Source organism: Nycticebus coucang, chromosome 15, assembly GCF_027406575.1.
Source record: "Nycticebus coucang isolate mNycCou1 chromosome 15, mNycCou1.pri, whole genome shotgun sequence".
NCBI classification, from domain to species: domain Eukaryota; kingdom Metazoa; phylum Chordata; class Mammalia; order Primates; family Lorisidae; genus Nycticebus; species Nycticebus coucang.
The window spans coordinates 97,403,357-97,420,941 of record NC_069794.1 but is presented as its reverse complement, the minus strand read 5'-3'; the positions used below and the strand labels follow the sequence as shown (position 1 = coordinate 97,420,941).

General features: G+C 45.0%; 1 protein-coding gene across 2 annotated transcripts in view; it reads right to left on the bottom strand.

Annotated features, from left to right (window-relative positions):
• The window catches only part of TNFRSF13B (TNF receptor superfamily member 13B), a 35,979-nt gene extending 21,609 nt beyond the window's left edge, over positions 1-14,370 (bottom strand). Inside the window, exons 1-2 of one of the 2 annotated variants that reach the window (XM_053563248.1) lie at positions 10,315-10,336; positions 8,933-9,195 (exon numbers count right to left, since the gene is read on the bottom strand). The gene's annotated coding sequence lies outside the window, so the exon portion shown is untranslated. Of the gene's footprint in view, positions 1-8,932; positions 9,196-10,314; positions 10,337-14,131 lie in introns of those variants that run through there. The other variant, XM_053563249.1, reaches the window with a different exon arrangement.
• Between the last annotated feature and the right edge of the window lie 3,215 nt (positions 14,371-17,585).

Here is a 17,585-nt window from a genome sequence, read left to right as displayed (position 1 = left end):
GTAACCAATAAGAAAATAACTAAAAAATGTACAGAAAAGGAAAGAAAGGGGAACTCAAAATGATACACTACCAAAAAAAAAAAAATCAACAAAATACAAAAATGGAGGAATGGAAGAACCCAAAACATATACAGAAAACAAATAGTAGAAATAAATCTTTATTGGTAATAATACTAAATGTAAATGAACTAAACTCTGCTATTAAAAAGCAGAATTGGGCTCGGCATTCATAGCTCAGTGGTTAGGGTGCTGGCCACATGCACCAGGACTGGTGGGTTCAAACCTGGCCCCGGGCCTGCTCAACAACAATGACAACAACAACAACAACAATAGCCAGGAGGTGTGGCGGGCGCCTGTAGTCCCAGCTACATGGGAGGTTGAGGCAAGAGAATTGCTTAAGCCCAAGAGTTTGAGGTTGCTATGAGCTGTGATGCCATAGCACTCTACCAAGAGCGACTTAGTAAGACTCTGTCTCAAAAATAAATAAATAAATAAAATTAAATTAAATAAATAAAAAGCTGAAATTGGCAGATTGGATTTAAAAAACCCTACAGTATTATCTATATGCTAACTGTAAGAGACTTACTGTATTATTTTTTTCTTTTCCTTTTTCATTTTTGAGACAGAATCTTGCTCTGTCACCCTAGCTTTAGAGTGCAGTGAATCTTCGTAGTTCAATGCAACCTCAAACTCCTGGGTTCAAGTGATCCTCCCACCTCCGCTTCCTGAGTAGCTGGGACTACAGATGCATGTCACCACACCAGGCTAATTTTTTTCTATTTTTTGTCAAGATGAGGTCTCACTTTTTCTCAGGTTGGTCTCAAACTCCTGACCTCAAGTGATCCTCCTGCCTCAGCCTTCTAAGTAGCTTGTACTACAGGTATATGCAACCACACCTGGCTAATCTTTTTCTATTTTTTGTCAAGATGAGGTCTCACTTTTTTTCCGGATGGTCTCAAACTCCTGACCTCAAGTGATCCTCTTGCCTCAGCCTCCAAGAGTGTTAGGATTACAGTTATGAGCCACCGTGCCTGCCCAAGAGACTTACTTTTTTTTTTTTGTAGAGACAGAGTCTCACTGTACCGCCCTCGGTAGAGTGCCGTGGCGTCACACGGCTCACAGCAACCTCCAACTCCTGGGCTTACGCGATTCTCTTGCCTCAGCCTCCCGAGCTGCTGGGACTATACGCGCCCGCCACAACTCCTGGCTATTTTTTTGTTGCAGTTTGGCCGGGGCTGGGCTTGAACCCATCACCCTCGGTATATGGGGCCGGCGCCCTGCTCACTGAGCCACAGGCGCCGCCCAAGAGACTTACTTTAAATCAAAGGATATAAAAGTTAAAAGTAAAAGGTTGGAAGAAAGGTTACTATTTTGTGCAAATAGTAACCAAAAGAGAGCTGAGACGGCTATATTATTATCAGACGAAATAGACTAAAAAAAGCTATGAGACAAAGACAGTCAATATATATTGATAAAGGGGACATAGCAAAAAGATGTAACAATTATATACACACCTAATGACAGCATCCCAGAAACATATGACAGAATTGAAAGGAGAAATACTATGTAGATAGTTCAACCTAATTTGGGATACTTCCATAAAAGTATCTTTCAATAAAAGAACAAATGAACAGACCAATAAGAAAACAGAGGATGTGAACCCCAAACCCATTTGACCCAGCAGGCATAATAGAACACTCCACCCCACAGAACGCACTTTCCTCTCCAGTGGAACATTCTCTAGGCTAGACCATGTATTAGGACACAAAACAAGCCTTGATAAGTAAAATGATTAAAATAATTCAGAGTATCTTTTCTGATCACTGTGGTCTAAAACTAGAAATCAATAACAGAAGGAAAGCTGGAAGATTCACAAATATGTGGAAATTAAACAATACTTTTAACAATCAAAGATGAAAGGACAAGGGAAATTAGAAAATGTCTTGAGATAAATGAAAATGAAAACACAACATGTTAAATGGGATACAACAAAAGCCACTCAAAAAGGGAAATTTATGTAAATGCATATGCCAAAAAAGAAGAGATTGTCAAATTATAACCTAATTACACACCCTGAAGAAATAGAAAAATCAAAGCAAACTAACCCCCAAATGAGAAGAAGGAAAGAAATACTAAAGATCAGAGCAGAGATAAATAAAATAGAGAATAGAAAAATAACAGAGAAAAATCAATAAAACCAAAAGTTGGCTTTTCGAAAAGATCAACAAAATTGACAAAATTTTTGCTAGGTTGACTAAAAACAAAAGAGAAGACTCAAGTTATTAATATCTGAAATGAAATTGAGGGCATTATTACTTGTTTTACGGGAATAAAAAGGATTAAAGAGAATACTGTGAACAGTTGCACACCAACAGATTGGATATCCTATATATATTCCTAGACATATTTGCACAAACACATAAACTACCAAAATTGACACATAATAGAAAATTTGAATAGACCTAAAACTAGAAAGGAGTTTGAATAAGTAATCAGAAACCTCCCAACAAACAGCCCAGGACCAGCCTTCACTGGTGAATTCTACCAAAACATTTAAAGGAGAATTACTACTAATCTTTCTTGAACTTTTGCAAAAAATCAAAGAGGGAACACTTCGTAACTCATTATATGAGGTCAGCATTGATTGCACTGATACCAAAGCCCAATAAAGATATCAGGAGATGAGAACATTACAGAGCATTATGCCTTATCAATATAGATGCAAAAATCCTCAACAAAATATTAGCAAATTGAATCCAAGATTATATCAAAAAGATTATTTACTATAACCAAGTGGGATTTATTCCTGGAGTACGATGATGGCTTAATATGTACAAGTCAATCATTATAATGCACCACATTAAAGGAATAAATGGTGGTGCACACCTGTTGTCCCAGCTACTGGGAGGCTGAGGTGGGAGAATTGCTTGAGCCCTGGAGTTTGAGAATAGCCTGAAAAACATAGTGAGAACTTGTTTCATTAAAAAAAAAAGGAGGGGGGCTCGGCGCCTGTGGCTCAAGCAGCTAAGGCGCCAGTCACGTACACCTGAGCTGGTGGGTTGGAATCCAGCCTGGGCCCGCGAAACAACAATGACGGCTGCAGCCAAAAAATAGCCGGGCATTGTGGTGGTCACCTGTAATCCCAGCTACTTGGGAGGCAGAGGCAGGAGAATCGCTTGAGCCCAGGAGTTGGAGGTTGCTGTGAGCTGTGACACCACAGCACTCTACCTAGGGTGACAGCTTGAGGCTCTGTCTCAAAAAAAAAAAAAGGAGAAAAACCAAAAACTGCATGCTAATCTCAATTAATGCACAGAAAGCATATGACACAATCCAGTATTTTTTCATAATAAAAACACTCAAAAAATAGGAAAAGAAAGTAACTTTCTCTTTCTCTCTCTTTTTTTTTCGTAGAGAAAGAGTCTCACTTTATCGCCCTCGGTAGAGTTCTGTGGCATCACAGCTCACAGCAACCTCCAACTCCTGGGCTTAGGTGATTCTCTTGCCTCAGCCTCCCAAGTAGCTGGGATTATAGGCACCCACCACAATTCCCAGCTATTTTTTTGCTGCAGTTTGGCTAGGGCAGGTTTGAACCCGCCACCCTTGTTATATGGGGCCGGTGCCCTACCCACTGAGCCACAGGCGCCGCCCAGAAAGTTACTTTCTCAACATGATAAAGTTCTATCTGAAAATACCAGAGTTAACAACATACTGAATGGTAAAAGACTGAAAGTTTTCCCCTGAGAACAGGACCAAGACAGTATGTAACTTTCATTACTTGTATTCAACGCAGCACTGAAGTGCTAGCTAGAGCACTTAGGCAAGAAAAATAAGGGTATACAAATTGGAAAGAGAGACATGAGATAATCTCTGTTCACAGAAAATAGAATCTTATATGAAGAAACTAAAAATTCCACACAACGGGGGAAAGGACAGTCTTTTAAACAAATGGTACTGGGAAAACTGGATATCCACATATAAAGGAATGAAAGTAAATTCTTACCTAATGCCAAATACAAAAATTAACACAGATGGGATCAAAGACTAAGGGCTAAAACTATAAAACTTTTAGAAAAAATATAGCAGAAAATATTCACATACTAAATTTGGCAGTGACGCTTTGGCTATGGCACTAAATTGAACTTCAGCAAAATTAAAATTTTTGTGTGTCAAAACATACTATCAGGAGAATGAAAAGACAATTCCAAGAACTGGGGCAAATCTCGCAAATTACATATCTGAGGAGGGATTGATATCTAGAATATGTAGACAGCTCCTAAAGCTCAACAATAACAACAACAAAAACTCAAGTGAAAACTGGACAAAAGACTTGGATCAACATTTCTCTAACTAGCCAACAAAAATGTGAAAAGATGCTCAACATCATCAGTCATTAGGGAAATGCAAATTTAAACCACAATGAAGATATCATTTCACACCCACTAAGATAGCTGTTATCAAAAAAACTGGAAAATAACAAGTGTTAAAGACATGAAGAAATTGGAATCTTCATGCACCAATCACTTCATATTAAGTGAAGTTAAACAGTCATAATATCAAGATAATTATTAATAATACCAGTTGCATCAAACGAATGCTCCAGGGCTGGAACTATTCCCAGAACCTAAATTTGTGGCACCCATCACCAGGCACTGTTTCTTGTTTTCTTTCTTTTTTTTTTTTTTTTTGAGACGGAGTCTACTCTGTCACCCTGGGTAGAGTGCGGTGGGGTCACAGCTCACAGCAAGCTCAAACCCCTAGACTCAGATGATCTTCTTGTCTCAGGCTCCCGAGTAGTGGGGACCACAGGCACCTGCCACAATGCCTGGCTTGTCTTTCTGTTTTTAGTAGAGACGGGGTTGCACTTTTGCTCAGGCTGGTCTTGGACTCCTGAGCTCGGGTGATCCTTCTGGCATGGCCTCTCAGAGTGCTGGGATCACAGGTGTGAACCACTGGGCAGCAGGCTGTTTCTTGTGGGCAATGGACGTTGTGGGTGGCGGCCATTCTGCCTCCTCCTGCTGCCTCCTTCATCTCTGAATCCAAACCCCCAAAGAGCAATCCAGCACCTTTTATTATACCAGGTACACAGTAGGTGCTCAATAAATACTCATCAATGACTAGATTCCTTGTACATAGTTGTTCAGTAAGGACTTGTGGAAGGAAAAGCAAGCCACGTTCTCACGCTGTGTTAACAGACATCTGGGGAGGGATGATACTAACGTGTTATTAGCAGCCCCCACCGTGCCTGCATGTCCTCCCGGGAGGACAGAGAAAATGTCCTAATGGGAGAAGGGGGAAGCAGATATCCAGCTTCTGCTTTCAGAATTTGAGAGAAATGATTCTTGGCCAGAAACAAGGATGGAAATAATTTCCTTCAGATCAGAAAAATAACCCAGCCTGTAATCCTAGCACTCTAGGAGGCTGAGGTCGGTGGATCGCTTGAGCTCACGAGTTTGAGACCAGCCTGAGCAAGAGTCAGACCCTGCCTCTATAAAAAAATAGCCAGGTGTTGTGGTGGGTGCCTGTAGTCCCAGCCACTCAGGAGGCTGAGGCAGGAGGATGATTTGAGCCCCAGAGTTTGAGGTTGCTGTGAGCTGTGACTCTGTGGCACTCCGCAGAGGGCAGCAGAGTAAGACTCTGTCTCAAAAAAAAAATGAAAAATTTAAATGTGGAAAGAACAAAAATATAAAAAGACCTTTCTAACTGTGACTCCAACTATGACCCCTAAAACACTGTTGAAATAGAATGCACAAAACGGAGTGGCGCCTGTAGCTCAAAGGATTAGGGCACCAGTCCCATATGCTGGAGGTGGCAGGTTCAAACCCAACCCTGGCCAAAAACTGCAAAAAAAAAAGCATGTACAAAACAAACCAACAGGCAAACAAAACACTTCACAGCAACAAACACCTTAAGGAAAGTCCAAAGACATATGAAAAATGAGAACAAAACATTTATAACTCATATTTAAGGGGTGAGAAGAAAAAGAAAGACCAGCTACAGAATAGAAAAACCAGCAAAGGTCATGGACCCGCAGTTCACAGGTGAGGAGATATGATGTGAAGACGCTCGGTCTCACCCACAGAGACAGACAAATCTAACACACTGATACACTCTTTCCCTTCAAGGATCATGGGCGGCACCTGTGATTCAGTGAGTAAGGCGCTGGCCCCATATACCGAGGGTGGCGGGTTCAAACCCAGCCCCGGCCAAACTGCAACAAAAAAATAGCTGGGCGTTGTGGCAGGCGCCTGTAGTCCCAGCTACTCGGGAGGCTTAGGCAAGAGAACAACTCCAGGACTTGGAGGTTGCTGTGAGCTGTGATGCCAAGGCACTCTAACTAGGGTGATAAAGTGAAACTGTCTCTAAAAAAAGATCTGAAAGTTTACTAACATTTTCTATTGGCAAAGCCGTGAGGAAAGTGACAGTCTTATTCCTTATGGACAGAGAACGATCAGGATGCCGGACATGGAGGGCAACTTGGCGACATCTGTCAAAACCACTGGTGTGCTTACCCATTGACCCAGTGGTGAACCTCCACCATTTATCCTGCAGTGTGAAATGATAAATTAATTGCAATAATGTTTGTAATAGCAGCAAAAGGGAAGTAACCCAAATGTCCATCAGTAGGGGACTAACGACAATACGCTTACACACTGGACTAGTGGGCAGCTATAAAAAAGCAATGAGGAGGAAGCTCTTTGTACATTGCTATGGAAAGAATTCCAAGACATGTTAAATGAAAATAAAAATAAAAATAAAACAAGATGTGTAACAGTATGGTTTATATCTCATAGGTTCTTTTTTATCCCCTTGAAATGCGGAAAAGTTCTAATCTTTACTTGCAAGTATTGGTATATGCATAAAGAACTTCTGTAAGAATCATAAAAAACTAAAAAACTGTTTAAAATATTTATGTAGAAATTTAATGAAAGAAATGCAAGACTTCCACATTAAGAACTACAAAACATTGTTGAAAGAAATTAAAGAAGATTTGAATAACTAGAAAGACATCTCATGTGCATGAATTAAAACTTAACAGTGAGTTGGCAATCTTCCCCAAATTGTTCTACAGATTCAGTGCAATTCCAATCAAAATCCCAGCTGACTTTCCTGCAGATTTTTTTTTTTTTGCAGTTTTTGGCCGGAGCTGGGTTTGAACCTGCCACCTCCGGCGTATGGGGCTGGCGCCCTACTCCTTTGAGCCACAGGGACTGCCCCTTTCCTGAAGAATTTTATAAGCTGATCCTAAAATTCATATGGAAATGCAGGAAACCCAGGAAATCCAAAATAATCTTGAAAAAGAAGAATGTAGTTGGAGGACTCACACTTCCATACTTCAAAAGTTACTGCAAAGCAACAACAGGTAAGATGTCTGATTCCGTCCCAAAGACAGACATAGATCAAAAGAATAGAAATCAGAGTCCAAAAATAAAGCCTACCATTTATGATCCATTGATTTTTCAACAAGGCACCAAGACAATTCAAAGGGAGAAAGGATAATCTTTTCAACAGATGGTGCTGGGTCAACTAGCTATCCATATAGAAACAAATGAATTTGGACCTCTACCTCACACTGAGTTTGCAAAAATTAACTTAGAATGGATCATAGACTTAAATGTCAAAAAGGCCTGTGCACGGCCAACAAGCGCACAAGATGCTCAGCATCATTGGTCATTAGGAAACTGCAAGTCCAAACAGCTGAGACACCACTGGATTCCACTGGAATGGCTACAGGGAGGAGGACGGACCATGACAAGTGTTGGAGAAATCAAACCCTCGTGCATTAAATGGCATTGTAAACTGGTGCAGTCACTTTGGAAAACAGTTTGGCAGTTACTTGAAGTATTAAACATGGAAATACCTCATGACCCAGCTATTCCATTCCTAGGTATCTGTCTACCCAAGAGAAATGAAACCATATCCTCCCCTAACTTGCATGCAAATGTTCATAGAACCATTAGTAATAATAACCAAAAAGTAGAAGCAAAGCAAATGCCTGTCAGCTGACAAATGGGTAAACCAGATGTGACATGTCCATACAAATGGAATATCGTTTGGGTGTAAAGCACGCGGACATGCTGAGACCCGGATGGCCCTGGAAAGCTTTACGCTAAGTTGCAGAAACAAGTGGCAATATGTCATTATACAGTATGATTCCGGTCATGCAAAATGTCCCAAGTAGCCCAATCTGTCGAAACAGAGAGTAAATTATGGGAGCCCAGGGCTAGGGCTGGGGAAGCGTGGAGACGGATGAGGTTTCCTTTAGGGGTAATCAAAATGTTCCAAAATTAGATTATGGTGAAGGCTGAACGACTCTGTACACACACTACAAATGTGGGATCCTACACTTTAGACAGGTGAACTCACGGCATGTAAATTATATCACCGTCTGGCTGCTTATTCTAGGGAGGCAGGCCCTAGGCACCAGAGGACAGGCGGAGGGAAGATTTCCTGTTATATATCTTCCTACGCTTTCTGGGATTTAAACCATGAGGCTGTAGTACTATCTCTTCAAAGGCAAATTTAAAAACAAAAGAGAAAGACAATTGGGTAGGGGAACAGGAAAGAGAGGGGCCACCATCCACCCTCCCTGGCGCACTGAGGCCGTGGCTGAGTGGACTGTGGTAGTGGGTTTGAGGACAAGGGCAGTCTCAGAGAGGTTCTAAGAGCCCATTTACCACCTGGAAGCCACCAATGCCACTGGACCTAATGGGGAGAGGGCCCACAACTGACCACATGGCAGATACCTAACTGACCAGGAGCGCAGTCCCTGCCTCCTCTTCTCCCACCATCTGGACCTACCTAAAATCTCAGAACCACCCTCCAGCCCAAAGAGAGGCACAGGAAAATCCCAAGACTGACACCAGCTGGCAGAAGAGAAGCTTGAGAAAGAAACTCCATTGAGGAGGGAAGAGAGGAGGGTCCTGTCGCTTACCAACTGCAGGCTGAGCTCCGCTACCCGGTGGCCTGTAGCAGAGAGCTTCCCCTTCCTCACATACTTGGCTGCTTAGCAGGTGCTGTGTCAAGAACGGCCTCTGTGGTCAGATCAGTCTGAAAGTGCTGGGGAGAAGGAAGTCAGGTGCTTCTCTTTAATTACAGCCTTCGAAGGGCCTTTGCTTATGACTCTTGAAGAGGGGGGTCTGGCAGGCTCAAAGCACTTTTGTGTTTCTGAGGGAACAGACAGTATTCTTCATTTTGCTGCTGAGGAGAAGGGGTTTGTCCAAGCCACAGGGTGAGTCTGTGAACAGTGGGAACTGGAACTCCCACCTGCCTGGCCAGGGCCAGTTCTGCAGCCCAGCTCCCAGCTCTGGCCAGTTCCTGATTCATAGTCCCAGGGCTCTGGGCAATTTCATCCTGTGTCAAGGTGGTGTCTCTCACTGCCTTGTCTAACTCTCTCAGAAACTCCTTGTATTTGAGGTCTTAGCTGGGTATAAGTCTGGGGATGTGGTCGCACCTTAGCCTGGGTTTGGGGACAGAGCAGCAGAGGGCCCTGGATCTAGGCTGCCCCTTCCAGGGTTCCGTCTACAGCCTGAGGGACCGGGAAGCATTTCATAAACCTTGTGAAGCCTGCCCTAGCGAGAACCCCACAGGCCCAGTGTCTTCAACCAATAAATAGCAAGGAAAAAAACTAAAGAGGCAGGGTGGGAGCTGTTAATAGTTGAACAAATCAACTGAAAAAGACATTAGTAAAACAGGACAGTTTGAATAGTGATGATATTATGATTTTCAGGAATTAGTTTCAGAAGTGGTAACGGTATGGTTTTTCAGGTTTTTTTAAAAAAAGAGTTCTATTTTGGGCGGCGCCTGTGGCTCAGTGAGTAGGGCGCCGGCCCCACATGCCGAGGGTGGCGGGTTCAAACCCAGCCCCGGCCAAACTGCAACAAAAAAATAGCCGGGCGTTGTGGCGGGCGCCTGTGGTCCCAGCTGCTTGGGAGGCTGAGGCAGGAGAATCGCGTAAGCCCAAGAGTTAGAGGTTGCTGTGAGCCGTGTGATGCCACAGCACTCTACCAGAGGGCGGTACAGTGAGACCCTGTCTCTACAAAAAAAGAAAAAAAAAAAAAAGAGTTCTATTTTAGGGATAGATCCTGAGGTATTTACAAATCAAACAGTGGGATGTTTGGTATCAGCCTTAATATGACCCAGTGTGAGTGGCAGGGGAGATGGGGGCCAGGGTGACCTCCAGCTCAGGGCACCTCTCCTGGAAGGCAAGTCTCACCCCCGGCTAAGCGCCCAGACTCAGGCTCTCCCCTTGCAGGAGCTGGGGAGGCCCTGGATCCCCATGGGGCCCACCCCCAACCCACCTGCCCCACTACTCACACGGCTCCTTCTGGCCTGCCGGGCTCCAGCCACCTCGCGGGCTCTTGCCCAGGCCCTTCATTACTCAGGACATGTATTATTAGCCTTTGATTTGATTAATGCCTGGGCTGCACTTCCTGGGTTTTCCCCTCAACCTGTAGGATGTAAATCAGCTGCACTCCTCTCCACTCATGCCTGCGCCTTGGGTCTCTGGAGCCCTGGGAGTGGCTGAGGCCTGGGCTCACTGGTGCACAGAACGAGAGGGACCTGGCTTGGGTTTGACTTGAGGCATGGACTCTGGGAAGCTCAGGCCCTTGTAGGTCTGGCCCTCGCCCATCCCTGGGCCTGCTCTCCTGCCCCACAGCACACAGCCCAGGCCAGGCTGCTTTGAGTGAACTCCCCTGCCTCCCAGCCACACTCAGGCCCTTTCCTCTTCCTGGACACCTTGTCCTGTTCCATTGCATGGTCAGCTTCTCCTGTTCCTTCTTCAAGGAAGAGGGGTCAGCTCCTCCAGGGAGGCTCTCTCTGACTGCCCCATCCCAAATCAGCTGCTCACACTCTGTGTTTCCTTGGCCTCATCTTACACCCGTCAAAGCCCTGGCAAGGCTGAGCACCACAGCCAGGCAGGCTGGGTTTGAATCTGGGCTCTGCCACATACCAGCAGGAGGCTTTGGTGGCGATTTACCTAACTTCTCTGGGCCTCCATTTTCTCTTCTGGAAAATGGATGTACTGACACCACTTGTCTTAGATGTTGTCGTAAGGATGAAATGATCTAACACAGTTACATACCCCCAGAAGGTTCTTGGCACATAGTAAGTTCTCAATAAATGATGTTGCCTTATTACACTGGATCGTGACTTCATTTCTGTGTCTTCCCAGCTCCTCTGAGACCTCCTGGGGCATAGGAGGTCCAGCAACAGCCGGAGCTGGAATGAGAGAAATTTAAAACCCAAAGAAAGGCTACTGGGTGTTCAGGAAGAAACCTATGAAAGATGAGAAGGACTCAGGTGGGGAATAAAGAGGGAAGGCAGTTCAGGGAGTGGTGAGAGCTGGATGGCAGTGGTAGGACAGGAGAGGAAATACAGACGGTCGGCAAGCAGAGAATGCTCCATCTCATCAGTTATCAGAAAAATACAGTTTCATAGTGAAAACTGGTCTATCATCTGTAGTCTATCAGCTCGGCTAAGTTTTTTTTTTTTTTTACTTTTTTTTTTGTAGAGACAGAGTCTCTCTTTATTTTTTGTAGAGACAGAGTCCCTCGGTAGAGTGCCGTGGCCTCACACAGCTCACAGCAACCTCCAACTCCTGGGCTTAAGCGATTCTCTTGCCTCAGCCTCCGGAGCAGCCGGGACTACAGGTGCCTGCCACAACGCTCGGCTATTTTTTGGTTGCAGTTCCGCCGGGGCCGGGTCTGAACGCGCCACCCTCGGTATATGGGGCCGGCGCCTTACCGACTGAGCCACAGGCGCCGCCCGAGCTCGGCTAAGTTTTACAGTTTGATAATATCAAGTGCAGGAGGTGATTCAGGGAAGTGTAGACTTGAGCCTGTTGGCGGGAGGGCTCTTACAATGCAAAATGCACGGCCACCAGCAGTGGCCACTGAAGCCTCATGTGCAGACAATGGAGGTGCCCGACCAGCAGAGACGTCTGATTAAACAGCGTCCTTAAGTCATAGCCACAGTTAGAATGCACTCTAGAAGCTTGTTAGGATAGATCATCAAGGGGAAAAAAGTAGTTTAACATGGTACTTATACATATCACCAGTGTGATGCCTTTTAATGAAACAAAACCAACACATTACACACATACACACACACACACACACACACACACAGAGGGATGCCATGCATGAGAAGTGTGACGCAATATGACACGGCTCCCTGAAGGTGGCAAAAGACATCAGTCTGGGGTGTGGGTCAAAGAGGGCTTCAGCCCTATTTGTAATATTTTAATTTTTACTTGGAGATTTTCATTACTTAAAATTTAGCCGACGTGATATAAATTATATATTTTAACTCTTCAGTCAAATTATATTAAAGCTTAAAATGCCCACGTGGTAAAGAAAAAATTCAAACAGTGTAAAAGGGAGATAGTGAAAAGTAACCACTTCTCCCTTTGCCTCAATGAAAAGTAACAAAACCACAGGTGGGCTCTGGCAGGGCAGTTTTCTAAGGCAGAGATGACAAATAGTTCCATTGCCAGTAACTTTCTGCCTATTGAACAGGAAAGCCCACAGTCACGGTGGGGTCTCGCTGTGCCCTCTGTTTGCATACCTCCAGGGCCAGGGCTCTGAGATGTCACAGAGCAGCTGGCTCCCTGGGGGGCCAGCCCTGAGGGTTGTAAAGTTCAGCTCTGTCTGTTGAGCAGACTGCGCCTTCTAGAAATGGACCCATTGGGCTGGTTGTTGCTCTCTGAAGTCACATACATCATCTTGATCAATGTGCAGTACTGTGGAGTTTTATTTATTTATTTTTTTGAGACAGAGTCTCAGTTGCCTTGGGGTATAGTGCCATGGTGTCATAGCTCACAGCAACTTCAAACTCTTAGGCTCAAGTGATCCTCTTGCCTCAGCCTCCCAAGTAGCTGGGACTACAGGTGCCCGCCATAATGCCCAGCTAGTGTTTTAGAGACGGGGTCTTGCTCTTGCTCAGTCTGGAACTCCTGAGCTCAAGTAATTCATCGGCTTCAGCCTGCCAGAGTGCTAGGATTACAGACATCAGCCCCATGCCCCAACTACTGTGGAATTTTAAACCCAGCATATGTTACTCATGAAATGAAAAATAAAATTGAGCCTGATTTCTGAGGTGGCTGGAAATTGGATGGTAGGGTTTCCTACGTTGGTCTCACTGCTAATCACAGCTTGTTAACGCCTTTTCTCAAATAGGGTTTACAGATAATGGACTTTATTTGCTTTCTATTTTCTTCCATTAGAAGTGTAATTTACATGCAATGAAATGCACATGTTTCAAATGGGAAGTTCAGTAAATGTTTACATGTGTGCACAGCCAGGCACCCAGACTCCAGATGGAGACTCAGAGTGCCAGCAGCATGGGGAGGCCCCTCACCTGCCCCCAGGCAGTGTGTGCACCCCCACCCAGACGGCCACTGTTCTGTTCTATGCTGAAGAGGCTTTGCCTGTTCCTGAACTTTGATTGGGATCATTTCGCAACCCGTGAAAACAGATACCTCTTCCACCTTGGGCCACCTCAGAAAAGGTGCTGAAGGTTTGTGAACCTTGTTCTGAACTTTCTAAACCTCATTCTGGCCCAACGGTTTCTGAACTGTCTCCCAGGGGGACATGCAATTCTAATTTTAAGCTCCCTGGTCACGGTGATGGAAGCACTTTGGAACCCAGACTACAGATACCTTTTATACTTTAGGGCTCTGGAGCTGGATCGTTGTTCTTAAGCATGTGTGCATTTTAACTCTTTAATGATATATTTTAACCCTTCAGTCTAACTACATTAAAGGTTAAAATGCACACATGGTAAAGAAAAAATTCAAATAGTGTAAAAGGGAGATACTAAAAAGTAACCCTCCTGTCTAGATATATCCCAGACCACTGTTTCCCTCCTGAAGTCAGCACCTGGTTAGAGGCTCCTGTTTTCACAGACCCCAGCAAAGTCCAGGCACTTCCATCAGTGTCACCAGATGGTACATTTCCCCTCACCCTTCGTTCCTCCGCACACCTTTTTAAAAACAATTTCTGGCTTATACACTGTTTAGTGAGCTACTTCTTCATTTAATAAGTCCTGCCTATCAGTTCTTATATTTTTAATGAGCTCTTAAAATGCTCACTAGGAACAATAAGGAGAGGAGAGTTTCTGGAGCACTTACTGTGTGCGGCTCTGCTCTGAACACTTCGCCAGACGCCAGACGGGCCTCACGTTCTCCTCTCACTGAAGGGATGAGGTCCTTAAGCGGAACTGCTTGCTCAAAGGGACATTGGTTGTCAGATTGCTCAGTATTTCCCAGGGAGACTGTCCCACGCTGCCTGAGCACAAGCACGTGGGTGGTATTTTGACCCTAAGGATGCAGGCCCACTCTTGCTGTTTCAGTCCCTTTCAGCTCCCTTGAGTGGCTATTGAACCTTCTACTGAGACAGTTGTAGAGGTGAGACAAAAGCAAGAGTAGCCAAAAGAGGACGTTTCTTAGAAATGCAGAGAAAGCCCTCATTTTCATGACTGCAATTTACATAGATGACTCAGATGTGCTTAATTTCCCATGTTGCAAATGTACCTGTTCCTTCTGTTTGTGTTAATTTCTCAGAAATCTAGGTACCATTATTTTAGCAAAACCCAGAAAAGCAAACAGTGGGGTTTTAAAAAATGAATCCCCAACCTTTTGTGAGAATATCTCATTTCTTTTCTTATTAAAAAAAATTCCCCTCTTAATTTCTTTTGTGAAAAATTAAAGACTTAGAGAAAGGTTAAAAGTATAGTGAACACCCCTGGGCCCTCCACCTAGGTCCGACAGTCATCACATTATTGGTGTCCATGCCCTGTCTCCCACTTCTGTCTCTATCTTCTTGCAACCAGCAACTTGCAGACATCATGACTGTTCATTCCCAGAGGATTCAATCTATACTTTCTAAAACAATGGACATTCTCTCGCATAGGCTGTTGTGATCACACCTAAGAAAGTCAGTAACTGTTGGTTATGATGTTCTGCTATCTTGGCCATATGTAAATGTCCCCAGTGAGCCTAAGAAGTTTTTCATGGCTGCTTCTTTTGACTCAGACTCTGACCCAGGGCACATATTCACTGCATTTGGCCCTTTGGTCCTTTTACATCTAGAGCAGTCCCCTTCCTTTTTCTCTCTTTTGCCTTCTTTTCTTTTCTTCTGTTTGACGCTGACTTATGGAGAGACTTATTATGTATTATGGAATGTCCCACAGCTGGATCTCTCTGGCTGTTTCTTCCTGGTATTGCTTACCATGTCCCTTTGTCCACTGAGAGCTCCGGGAGGCGTGTGTTGGCAGCTTGGTGTCCCACGGGAAGCCACTGTCTTTGCAGTTAGCATCATGTGTGGGTGATGCTCTGGCACACTGTGAACATGCTGGGCCTCGACAGACAGGACCTTTCTGTGGATCACTCTGGTGTCCTTGGCTGGAACACATATCACACCTGCAAGGGGGGCACTAGGAAATGCCCAAATGACCACACTAATGTCACTCCACTAGCCACATGTGGCTTTTCCTGTCTCCATATCTTTATCTACATGGGATAGTATCAGACTATTAATTTTGTGTCAAACAAGAAACGGTGTCTTGTTTCAATTCATGTTTCCCAATTATTCTCGTTGCCGTGTACAGATGTCTATCAGCCACTGGGAGGGATGGGATGTGAACTGCATTGAACTGCCTTTACTGTCTCCTGCCCCATGTGTCTGAGCTGCTGTGAACACTCTTTCCTCTGAAGCGCCCACTCCAAGGCAGCAGAGGTGCTCACGGTCATGGAGGGGATGTAATTAGTCTTAATTTACAATGTCCTTACCTTTGAATAAATAATAGTGGTTGCCACGTGTTGCTGGTTTACTGTGTGCCAGGCACTTTCCCTGCCTAATTTAGTCCTTTCGGGAATTCGTTTATTAGTATTCCTGTTTTGCTGAAGAGGAGACTGAGGGTCAGAGAGGTATAGTGACTTGCCTAAGGTCATAGCACTGGTAAATGATCTCCCTCAGGCGCCCAAACCCTTCCCTCTGTACAGTATTTCTATTACTCCTCCCAGATGCCTAGATAGTGCCCAGAGAGAAAGAAGGATGACTTCTCACTGAAAGAAGAAGCTAAGTTCTGGTTTTTCTGCCCTCTCCCTCCCCAGTCCCCGTGACTGTGAGTAGAGAAACGATTTGCAGCCTTACAAAAAGTGCAGCCTTGAAAACAGTTCCCAGCACATTGGTCCAGGTTTCTGGGTCAGGAGACAGAGAAGGCAGTTCAAAGTACAGCTGGCCCTCCATACCTACAGTTCTGCACCTGGGGATTCAACCGACCACAGGTAGAAAATATTTGGAAAAAATAATAATAATAGGCTTGGCGACCATAGCTCAGTGGTTAGGGAGCTGGCCACATACATCAGAGCTGGAGGGTTCAAACTGGCCCGGGGCAGCTAAACAACAATGACAACAACAACAACAAAATAGCCGGGTGCTGTGGCAGGCGCCTGTAGTCCCAGCTACTTGAGAGGCTGAGGCAAGAGGATCGCTTAAGCCCATGAGTTTGAGGTTGCTGTGAGCTGTGACACCACGGCACTCCACCCAGGACGACATAGTAAGACTCTGTCTCAATAAATAAATAAATAAATAAATAAGAACAATGCAGTATAGCAGCTATTTATACAGCATTTACACCATATTAGGTATTAGAAGCAATCTAGAGATGATTTAAAATATACAGGAGGGTGTGTATATGCTATATGTAAGTAAATAATACATCAGTTTATTGAGAGACATAAGGGTCTGTGGATTTTGATATCTGCAGGGGTCCTGGAACCAGGCCACTGCGGATACTGAGGGATGACTTGTTCTCACTCAGGAAGAAAAAGTGGGTTGGTGATCTCTTAATCTCTTACAGGTTTGGTTTTAGGCAGGTTGGGTGATTTGGGTGGGGACTGGAGTTACAGGACAGAACATCCAAGAAACTTTTAGATCTTACATTGGGGAAAAAAAGAATCTCTCTCTTGTTAAAGTTCTCTATTGTACATGTGACACTGGACAAAGATGGACAGACTGGCTCAGTGTCATGGGAGCTCTGTTAGAGGGGCGGCTCCTAGGTAGGTCTGCCAGGTCCCTCCTGCCCTGGTGACAGGAGAGCTGAGGCAGCCTTGTCCTCAGAGCCCAGAAAAGCATTCAGCTCACAGTAGGATAAATAAATGAATGGTTCAGAATGAACCATGAAAAACGAATTAAAAAACAAAACAAAACAACTTTTGATTCCTCTGGACTCTGCTGGGTGAAGGGGAGGAAGGAGAATCAATGAACCGGGTCCTTCGTGAGAAGATGGGGGCCTGACGGCCGACATGACTCAGCGAGCTCTCCCGGCCATAGCCCAGTGATTCGCAGATGTCCTGGGCGGGATGCTCAAAGGCCCAGAGCAGAGTCTGGGGGAAGGGCCCTCCCACCTGGCCCTGCCACGCCCCCTGCTCGCTCTCCTCACCCCCTGGTCCCTCCCAGTCCCGCCTCCCTGCTCGCTCTCCTCACCCCTGGCCCCGCCCAGCCCCCTGCTCGCGCTCCTCACCCCGGCCCCGCCCAGCCCCCTGCTCGCTCTCCTCACCCCCTGGTCCCTCCCAGTCCCGC